This window comes from Polyergus mexicanus, unplaced genomic scaffold, assembly GCF_030449975.1.
Source record: "Polyergus mexicanus isolate NDT 795.1 unplaced genomic scaffold, iyPolMexi1.0 SCAF_16, whole genome shotgun sequence".
NCBI lineage: Eukaryota > Metazoa > Arthropoda > Insecta > Hymenoptera > Formicidae > Polyergus > Polyergus mexicanus.
Window position 1 is genome coordinate 6,597,239 of NW_027223336.1, and position 10,724 is coordinate 6,607,962.

Consider the following 10,724-nt stretch of genomic DNA (forward strand, 5'->3'; position numbering starts at 1 on the left):
TAAATAAACCGCGATTTAAAATTTGCGAAAAAACGCGACAAACAATTAAATCGAAGATAGCTGTAACTCGCGATTCTAATGTACATGCAATCGGAGGAACGATATAATTATTGAATGCTTAAACGAAAATCTTTCGACGGGCATTTGGAGTGTCTTTTATAATTCCGTCTGTAATATAGGACATTTGTGAATATAAAACATAATGCCCAATTTATTTTCAAATGCGTGATTTTATACTAATTTCACGATTGAGAATAAGATGTATGTACCGTTCCGCGGAAGATTAACTAAACAGGATTAACTAAAACTATATAAGTCTTAAAGTATCGTTATAAAAAAAATCGCGCGTTATCGCCGCATTCAGTAGAGGATAACTGGCTCAACGATTTGACCAGATCAAGGTCCCTCTGCCAGATAATACGCGGGTTAATATCCGACAAGGATAAGAACAATCCTAAAGATGGAGAACGATCAATTTCTTGTTTTTAAATCGGATCTCGCAACATCAATCGGGAGGGGTAGATTTTTTATTTTGGTTTTTTATTTAGAGTTCTGAGTAGCACCCCACGAAATATGAAAAAAACTGTTAACATTTTTATGCTAAAACCAATATTGTAAGAAATATTGCGATTTTTTAGTATTTTTATTATCATTTATAAAAATTAAATAGCATATTTTATTATATTTTGTATAACTTACACATTTTCTCTTAAAAAGGCATGTTAAATTGATACCCGCAAGTATTGTTACCTCTCTCCGCGATGCTGATTAGTTACCTCGACATTGCGCTGTAGATAATTTTATGCAATATCCGTCTTTTTGTCGTAGAAAATAATTCCATAATATTTCCCACGTGATTGTCCCACGTTTTTATATCGCCGCGATATGAAAAGTCGATCGAGTCTGACAACAAGAGTCGCGTAGATCCTATCCAAACCGTAAGCAGCATTTTGCAAGCAAAATGATAAAAAATAAGTCAATGTTGAAATTGCACGGTACTATCAATTCTGTAAGCTTGCCAAGACTTTGGACACTAATATCAGAATGTCGATAGTTCTTTCTCTTTCGCGATATTCTCTCAGATGGCTGACTGCCAGATTTAAAAGTACACATTTATGAGACTTTCCGAAAGGATTATGAGCAAAATAAATATTTAAGAAATAAATAATATGCAAAACTATAATTTGAAAATAAGTAAAATAATATTTAATAATACGTTGAATACACATTCGTGAGATAGTTATTGACTCTCAGCTTCTGTGTAGCTTCTGCGATCACCGGCAATATCCAATTTAAAAATTCTTAGACGGCAAGAAATTTAAAATTCATTCGGCCTTTAACATATTAAGCTTTTAATATTTTTATCAATTATTATAATTTATTGCAATTTTTTACCAAAAACAAATCGCACACATACATCCATAATAATTAAATGAAATATATTAATTGATCATTATCTCTGTAGTATATTTATATTTATATATTCGTTTTAGTTAATATAATTTATTTTAATAATAACAAAATCATTAAATTTAAATTTAAATCTAATGTCTTATAGCTTAGATCAGAACCCAAGCGTCATGAGTGAAAGTACACTATGTAGTACTTATCATCAAAGCGAGGTATTGATCCACGCAAATACAAGATTTCTGCCTGCTTGTCAATAGGTGACACTTGCTGTTGTATGACACACATAAAATTTTAAATAATTCTAATAAATAAAAAGAAAATGTCAGAAATATTATATGACTGCTATATAAAAATTAAGATTTATTGGCTTAATAAAAATAATAATTTATAATGAACATAAATAGTAAATTATATATTTTATTACACAACTATTTATAGATATTTTTAAAATTAATTAATTACAGATTTTTATGAAAGAAACAATTTATATATTAAAATTTTATAAATTATGTAATATAATACGCTCATATATATATACTTGCTCACATTTTTTTTATATATACATCGAGAAGAAGATTGAAGCTTATTATGAGAGAAGACCACTAGTTGTGAAGACCACGCGGTTAGGTCGACGACATGAAATCACGTTAACAGGTGAAACAACGAAGCCCATCTCGAGTTAGGCAGATAGTTCGAGGGTCGGTGGTTTTAAGTCCTTGACAGGATTACGCTAATTTTAGAAAATTTTCACGTGGCGGAAGTTTCTAGTGCACTTATAGTTAGTTACGTCGTTGCTAAACCCTTGTTGTGGTCCATAACTGCATCATTATTGTATCTCAGACGAATTTGTGCTAAATTGTTTCTAAATAAAACTTGTTGTAAATTAAATTAAAGTAGTTATCAAGTATAATTACAATACTTTTCTACAGTTGCAAAATACATGGAATTTTATGAAAGCTTCAATCTTTAGAAACCTTATCTCAATTTATGTGAAATCTAATTTAAATCTAAAGCACGATACATCAATGGTCAATCAACGATGCGCCGCTTTTTTGGTATCGCTATAACGTGTTAGGTAGTTTATTTTATATTTCACAACATCGTTTATCCAGGCACGAACATGGGTATAAGATTCTTATCGTGTTTATTCAGGGTGTATGTATTCTTGCCTCCGCAAGGCTGCGAAAATAGAGATTTAGTTCTTTCTTCTTTTTTCGCGTCGCGCTTTTTTCGATGTCTCTGCCACCGATCTTTACAGAAGATCGAGTATTTACGGGGCATGGGAGTATCCCGTTGAAGGATTTTAAAAGGGTTCGTTGTTCGACGATATCCATGTATCGATCCCGAATTTCGTTCCTTAGATAAAAACTCGCATGTCTAATAACATACCGGTATAAATATCATCGCTAATATACATATGTATATGCGTATAATGCTATAATATAAATTTCCCAAAATATTAAGATATTATTATGATTATTATGAAGATTATTATGAATTATTAAGAAATTATGAACAATATAGCAAATAAGTACATTCTCAGATTGCGTTTTCTATCATGAATTAAATATCACATTTACCAGATTACGCGGCAAGAAGAAAAATTATAAATTTATTATACACGTTATACTAAATTAAACTATATGAGTGTATTGGAGATAAAATATTAAATATATATATATATATATATTGTATTATCAAAGCAATATAATTTTAAAATTATGTGTGATTATTAAAATATTGTATATAAAATAAATAAAAAATCTTATTTTAAAAGTGTAAAAAGTAAAATAAAAAAGAACAATAATAAATTATTATATACATTATTCTCTCTCTCTCTCTCTCTCTCTCTCTCTCTCTCTCTCTCCCCAAATTTCTTACAAAAATAATCCGCTTATTTATTAAATTTTAATTTCGACGTTACTGCAATTCATGTCTCGTATTATTTCCATCGGGAATATAAAATTAGTTACAATGCGTGCTCATATCATGTATAATGCAAATATTTTGCAGCACTTTACAGATTCTTAATAATGAGATTGTACACATATAAACAGACGACTTTACATAGATTGAAGAGAGAAACACTTGACGTTGATTCAACTACATAATGAAATTTTGTATGCAATCTAGCTTAATAGAATATTCAGAAAGTCAACTCGTTTGAAGAAACACGAAGGTATATAAGCGAGTTTTATCTTTATATGTAAAAATCCTTCCAGAAATGAAAGAAATATACGATAGCGCGCTATCGCGCTAAGACTCATCTTTTGTCGATGATTAGTATATTAAAGAAAAGATTTTCTTTGAATATTGAGAGAAAAATATGATACGCAATATTCAGGAAAAATTTTTCTTTATTCACGAGATTATTTTGAATTGACAATTGTTAACCCAAACACGTTGAAACGCGCTGTTTCTTTTAAATTTTCGTATTAATTATTATAAAAACAAAATATTATGAAAAGAATAAATACAATAGATTTTAGAATAATCAAATAACAATGAAAAAAAATAATCGATTTTTATTCTCCATAACATGTAATTTTCATTAAAAATTGCTTTCTGTCAGTATCAGTCATTTCGAAAAGAGGAATATGGCATTTCTTCGTTAGATGCTCCGCGTAAAGAGATCTTTTTGAGTATGAGGGCTCATGGAATGGCGTAATAAACTTTTATTCGTGAACTCATTCGACGAAGCACTCGTAAAATAGTAATTTCCGTATAGCGTCTTAACGTGGTGTCCATTTTTTTCGTGAAACTGTAAGGGTACCGAGTATTTGCATTTAACATCGCTACACGCACGCATTACATTTTATACGCAATAGTAGTTTCTTCTTGTTTGCAAACACTGGTGGAGAGATATGCTACTGCAGTGTTTCTGTACTCGGCGATAAATTACGTTTCACGAATAAAACTGCAGAAATCTATGATACTCGCAACGCTTGTGCTGCGATGCATGAGACTCGCTTCATGAAAACTTCTTTCATCGTTCCTGCACATGCAATCGATATAAACAGCGAGGAAACACGATTACTGCGGTATTTTCTGTCTTTTTCATCCTTTATTTGTAAGATAAATGAAAAAAAATAATTGAATAAATAAGTAAAAAAAAAAACAAAACTCTAAAACTGCTTAAATGCAATATTATGATACAAATATAATACAATATTTACAGCGATTTTCGATTATTATAATTAAAAAGTTATCATTTTGCGATATATCACACAATTAAAAAATCTATAATCTTTTATTTATGAAATCGATATTTTCGCTGCTACCGAATTGCTGTTGCAGAAAAGAATCTGCCATATACCGCGACGATATATCACGTCTACTAATTTACGATTGGCCTTCACGTCACACCGATGTTACATCGATCGAGGGAAAAAATTTACGATGGCAATTAGCGCGGCAATGTCTTGCAAGCAGTTAGCTGATTTTTATTAGCCATTATCATAGTTCCCTGCAACGTAGCCCCGCGTTCCTCCCCTTCGTCGCCGACGAATTTTTACTGCCAACGGTGTCCACGTATTACGTCCTTCCTGCGTTTTTACGACGGCACGTGCGGCAAGACACCGCTGCGGTTCCACGCGAAAAAAGGGTGGTACCTGCGCGCGGGGCGAAACAATTAGTCGTAAATGTTCTCGGAACATCGTATTACGAGGAGATATGGTGCGGCGGCTTTTATCGCTGATGCATCGTTTCGTTTTGATGGGACGCGCGCAGGCAGTCTCGTTTCACGCAAGAAAGAAAATTACGGATGTGCCGAAATAACACGTGAACAGAACCACCCGTATATGTCGTATCTATAGTTTCATCCAAGAATCGTGCAACGACAGCGGCACATATAGCCCAATAAATATCTGCGTGGTAATTTGGTTTCTGAGATCTTATAAAGGACTGTAATCTTCTCTATAAATACTAGTATAATATATATATAAAAGGAGAAGATCATAATCTAATTAAATAAATGATTTGTCATTCAAAAATTATTTTGTGAAGTCAAACGTAAAATTACTTCGATTTTTTAGAAATTTATTCAAATTGAAATTTTCCATCCACAGATATACGATAAATATAATGATAATAGCAATATAATATTTATTTCGTTATAAATATATATTTCAGAAAGAAATCAGTTTCGTGTGTATGTACGTTGCGGGAAATTTTCCTTATTTGTTCGTAAATTCAGCTTGTCATTCAAGTGATTGGACGGCAGAGAGGGGCTTCGAGAGATGCGAAAATAATTTCTCTCCAGACGGTCGTTACGCTGTCGTTAACCCATTAACGCATCGATCAAAGTCGAACAAAGAACGACGAATGTTATGTCGACCGCGATGCTGCATCGCACGACACGGGACGATCAATTTTTGATTTACATCTTGCCTTTTTTTATTATTCGATTTAGGAGAGGAAGAGAAGGCCCGCAAAAACAAACAGCTATTGTAAAACTCGTCTATCGTAAAGATATCGTGGATAAAACGCTATTGCTGTATTTCCAGTTTATATGCACACAGTATTGTGCGGGAGAAATAAAGAACTTTGTATTGTTCGTTAGAATGCATATAACAATATATTTAAAAAGAAAAAAAAACAAGATGCTTTTGCCACAATTTTGTTTTATCCATGTAATCTCTACTGATCTTTATATTACCGAAGAAACTTTCTTATTTTCGCGATGGTAAATTTTTACATAAAATTTTTCCGCTTTATAAAATAACTTTTCATATATCTCTATGTATATGTGAAATAAATTCTCACACACAGACACATGAATCTCATTTGACATATACAACATAAATCGTATCGTGTATACTCTGTTTGAGAGTCGGCGATCGCTTGTTGCCAAAGATATTAATAAATCGTTCTCCCTGGGGATGTATTTTCTTTCATTTTCCGGCCTCCTCCGGCGAAGAGATGTTATTATTGTTTGTCTTTATACGGGGAAAGTCCCGATACTACGGTGAACAGGAAGAGGGAAGCATTTCCCTAGGAGTCGCGAGAGCAATTACTCTCAAAGTTTTCCTGACCGTAACACAAGGCGGTGACGCGATTTACGGTTTCGTAAGGCAGTGTAATAACCTATCTAAGCCTTCTCCCGTCCTAATCCCGAGTTACGAGCACCCGGGAACGATTTAGTCAATCGTACCGTCATAATGATATCGTAATATCGCGTTTCGCCACGACGAGGAGCGTCGCGAGATACGATGTTAAGCTAATAATAAATGAGTTTGTTGTTCGAACCACTCCCGTAATCGCTTTTGTCCATTTATACCGGTGTAACGATGAGTTAAGGGCCGCTTCTGCTTTGAAATGAAGACTTTGCCTGTTTAAATTGCGACATTAAATGCGTACCTCGCAAATCGTATAAAATTACTACGCTTTAATCTTTATTAAGTAGAATGTTTTGATAAGATTTAAACTTAAATATGTTTTTAATTACTTTATATATACTATGTTCTTAATAAAACAAAAGTTTAATACAAATATTGCTAATTTTGTTATCAATAAAAGAAGCTATAATGTATAATGGCCGGAGTAATTGAAGATGGAAGTAAGACGACCGTTTATTTGATGAAATTAAAGAGAGAGAGAGAGAGAGAAATTTAGTTTTACACAAAATAATTTAATATAGCATATACAGAAAATAATGAGTTGCAAATATATATTCAACATCCGTTAATGCCTAATTTATTAAAAACATTATAAACATTATAAACTTATGAATATCATAGATTAAAATCGCGGTGTCTCTCGTTATCATATCTTGAAAAATCAGAGATCGTAAACGGTCTTCATATTTCCTGTTATAATCCTTATAAGACAAGCCATAAAAATAATTATTGCTTGTCGCGCGACACGGTAAGGAGCTCTCTCGTTCATGGTGCCGTCGTTAACGTCAACCCCCGCAGCGAGTGCGCGTAAGAGCGCGCGAGCTCCCGTAAAAAACGGTCGGCAAGGGGGCGAGAACGTCATTTCAACGTTTCATTTTGTTGCGCGGGAGATTAACGATTCGGAAAGATAATTCATACGTTCGACTGGTTCGACGCAAAAAGCGCTTCGTGCCGTGGCCCGTCTAAAACGACCCGATATCAATTCGCTTGCAACCCTCACTTGATCCGTCTTTCTCTCCCGTTCGTCTCTTCCGTCATGGAATCGGAAGAGCAACAAGGTCGATCGAAAGGAAGAGAAAGAGAGAGAAAGAGAAACAGGAATAAAACGGGACATTCCCTGTACCGAACAAACGGTGTTGAATATGGGAAAAAAGATGAGCAAACTTAATTCGCGAGACAAATGGCAGCGCGTGGATTTACGATTGAAATTGTCTCGGAATCCCAGGCGAGTCCGGAAGTAATCCCTGTGTGCTGGCGCACACAGTCGATGAGTCGATCGTAACGACAGAAAGGCGCGATTGCATCGAGATGCAATGGATCATTTCTCTCTTTATTGGAATATCCCTTCGGAGACATTTGTAAAAATGATTATTTTATTTTATTTTATTTTTTTTTTTCAACTGACTTCTCGCAACGGAAAAATATTGCCGGACAAGAAATTGATCGCGATTATGGTTTACGATAAGTCTTGGCTACGTTATACATATGATATGCGAGAGATTGCGTTTTGATAAAAGTTTTTTTCAATAAAGCACTTTTATTAATTCTATTAATTGTTTTACCATTATATATATATTTTTTTTTCCATTCTTCTGGTCAGTTAGACCTATCTTTTGTTGCTCCTGGCCATTTTCTGGATTAGAAATCTCTAATCAGAGATCGAAAAAGGAGATACATACTCCTTTTATCGATTATTTATTGTTGCCGGCAGATGAGCGTAAACATTTCACGCTAAGTTAACGATCGTGCGATTGTACGATCGTTCGTTAGATGTTCATAACTTTATTTTAACTGAGACAAAGCCAAGTTATCGATCAAAATTTTGATTAAAAAATTATGATAAATATATAAATTTGATTAAAATTGATATATTAATATATAATTTAAATAATAATATATATATTATAATAAAATAATATTGATTGACATAACATTCGTGCCATTTATTATCATTTTACAGATAATTTAATTGATTGATTATTTGGTTTTATATCAGTTAAAACAAAGTTTAAGAACAATATATAGAAACAAATTCTACGATATGGATGAGCTATACGAAATCAGAATAAAATCGGTGCGCGTTATAAGAATAAATTACCATCACACGTATAATTATAAAATTGCTAGCGTTCTTTATTCGATAAATTTACAAATTGAAAACATATATTTTCTATAATCTTTCTTCTTTAATTTAGACTTTAATTTACTTTTGAAATAAATGCAATGCATATCAAAAAACTAATTAAAAATTCAACTTGATCTATTTTAGCTCATCCATTTAAAAATAACGGATTTATCTACAATCTATAATCTACAATCTACATCTACAGTCTCTACAAATCCGTTACTTTAAAGTTAAATAAAAGTTTGTCACTCACCGGCACTGATGCGCAACAGCGGAGTTGTTGGACTTGAGGCTACGTTGTCTGTAACATACAAATGTAATATTCAAATTATAACAACGCCCAAAATATAATTAATATTTTAAAAAATTATTATTTTACATATCAAATTTTATATCCGATGCTTATGATAATAATTTTATAAATTTAAAAAGAATGATTTTTTCTAATAATAAAAACATTTATCGGATTTAAAAGTAAAAGTCTTTCTTTCTAATTTTCTCTTGTTTAATTCATTCAAATAATGAGATCGAATTAATGCGCGTACGCGATTTTTACTAAAGAAAATATAAATAATAAATATTCACCCTTGGGTCGCTCCGCCGGTGCAGGATGCCTCTCCTAGGCCTCTTCCTCCTCTCAGAATGTCAGAGTCGCTACGTTGATCTGTAACATACAAATAGAAGATTCAAATTGTAGTAACGCTCAAAATAATTAATATTTCAAAAAATTTATTATACGCATTGAATTTTATATTTGATATAATAATAAGTAGATAAATAAAGTAATTTTATAAATTTTGAGAAAAAAAACACTAATAACTCTAATAATTTCAAATAAAGCCATAATCTAAAAGTAGAAACTTTTACAAAATTATAGCTTTAATATAAAATCTTTTTCTCTAATTCTCTCTTGTTTAAATCATATAAATAAAAAATGAAATTGCAGTCACGCGATTAATTGCTTAATTTAAATTGCACCTATGCAATTAATAAGTAATTAATATACAAATAACAATTTACTTACCACAGGGTTGCTCCACCGATGCCCGATGCCTCTCCTAGGCCTCCTCCTCCTCTCAGGTTGATTTACACACGCGATACTTAAACGGCACTCCCGCACTTTTATTAAAAGATTACTTCCGCACTTGTACGCGCGATACTTTGAACGACACTCCCGCACTTTCGAATTTCGGCACGATCGAATCCCGCTTCACGTGAGAATCACACTTCGAGTCGACAAGTCGGGAATTCACCGATTACTTCGAGCAAAGGGAGCGACAAAATCAATTTATTTTCCTTGATACTTGTCACGATCCCGTTTAGGAAAGGAATTTGACGAAGATTTGAACGTTTCGCACTGCTATTTTACTGCGCGGATGTCGTCGTGTGAATGATAACACATAAGAAAGGAATTTTATGTCGACGGAGCGTCCCACCCCACTATAGTTCTTATTCAAGTGTCGCTGTATGAGTAATAACAAAATCATGATACGTAAACTATAACCTGCGCCAATGTTTACGCTACCAAGGCTGAATACCATGTTATTGAAAAGTCGTTGCCGAAATATTTTATGTACAATTATATTATATATATATATATATATATATATATATATATATATATATACGCGCAATATTAAAGTTTATAAAATATATTTTAAATTATAATTAATTATATTTATTAAACGATTGACGTATCGCGAAGTCTTGTATTAATTACTCGATTTTGCGAATCGATTGTTTAATTGCTCGATCTTAATCCGAATCATATTTAGATGCTGTTAAAAGTCAAACGATAAAGCGTCAAAAATATATTTAATTTCAAATTTTATTTTTGAAGAAATAATTATTTCTTACTGTGGTAATGTATTTAAAAGATAAGTAGATAATTATCTTATCAAATTATTTTCCGGTACTTGTCGCGATCGCGTTTAGGAAAGGAATTTGACGGAGCGTCTCGCACAGCTACTTTACTGCGCGGATGTCGTCGTGTGAATGATAACATATAAGAAAGGAATTTGATGTCGACGGAGCGTCTCACCCCACTATAGTTCTTATTCAAGTGTCGCTGT

The 10,724-nt window shown here is 32.6% G+C and overlaps 1 long non-coding RNA gene across 1 annotated transcript; it reads right to left on the reverse strand.

Moving 5' to 3' along the window:
- Positions 1–8,870: 8,870 nt before the first annotated feature.
- LOC138940409 (uncharacterized) lies at positions 8,871–10,022 on the reverse strand. Its single transcript, XR_011447997.1, has 3 exons — positions 9,677–10,022; positions 9,238–9,316; positions 8,871–8,953 (listed from the first exon to the last, which is right to left on the reverse strand). It is a non-coding gene; the product is annotated as an uncharacterized lncRNA (long non-coding RNA).
- Between the last annotated feature and the right edge of the window lie 702 nt (positions 10,023–10,724).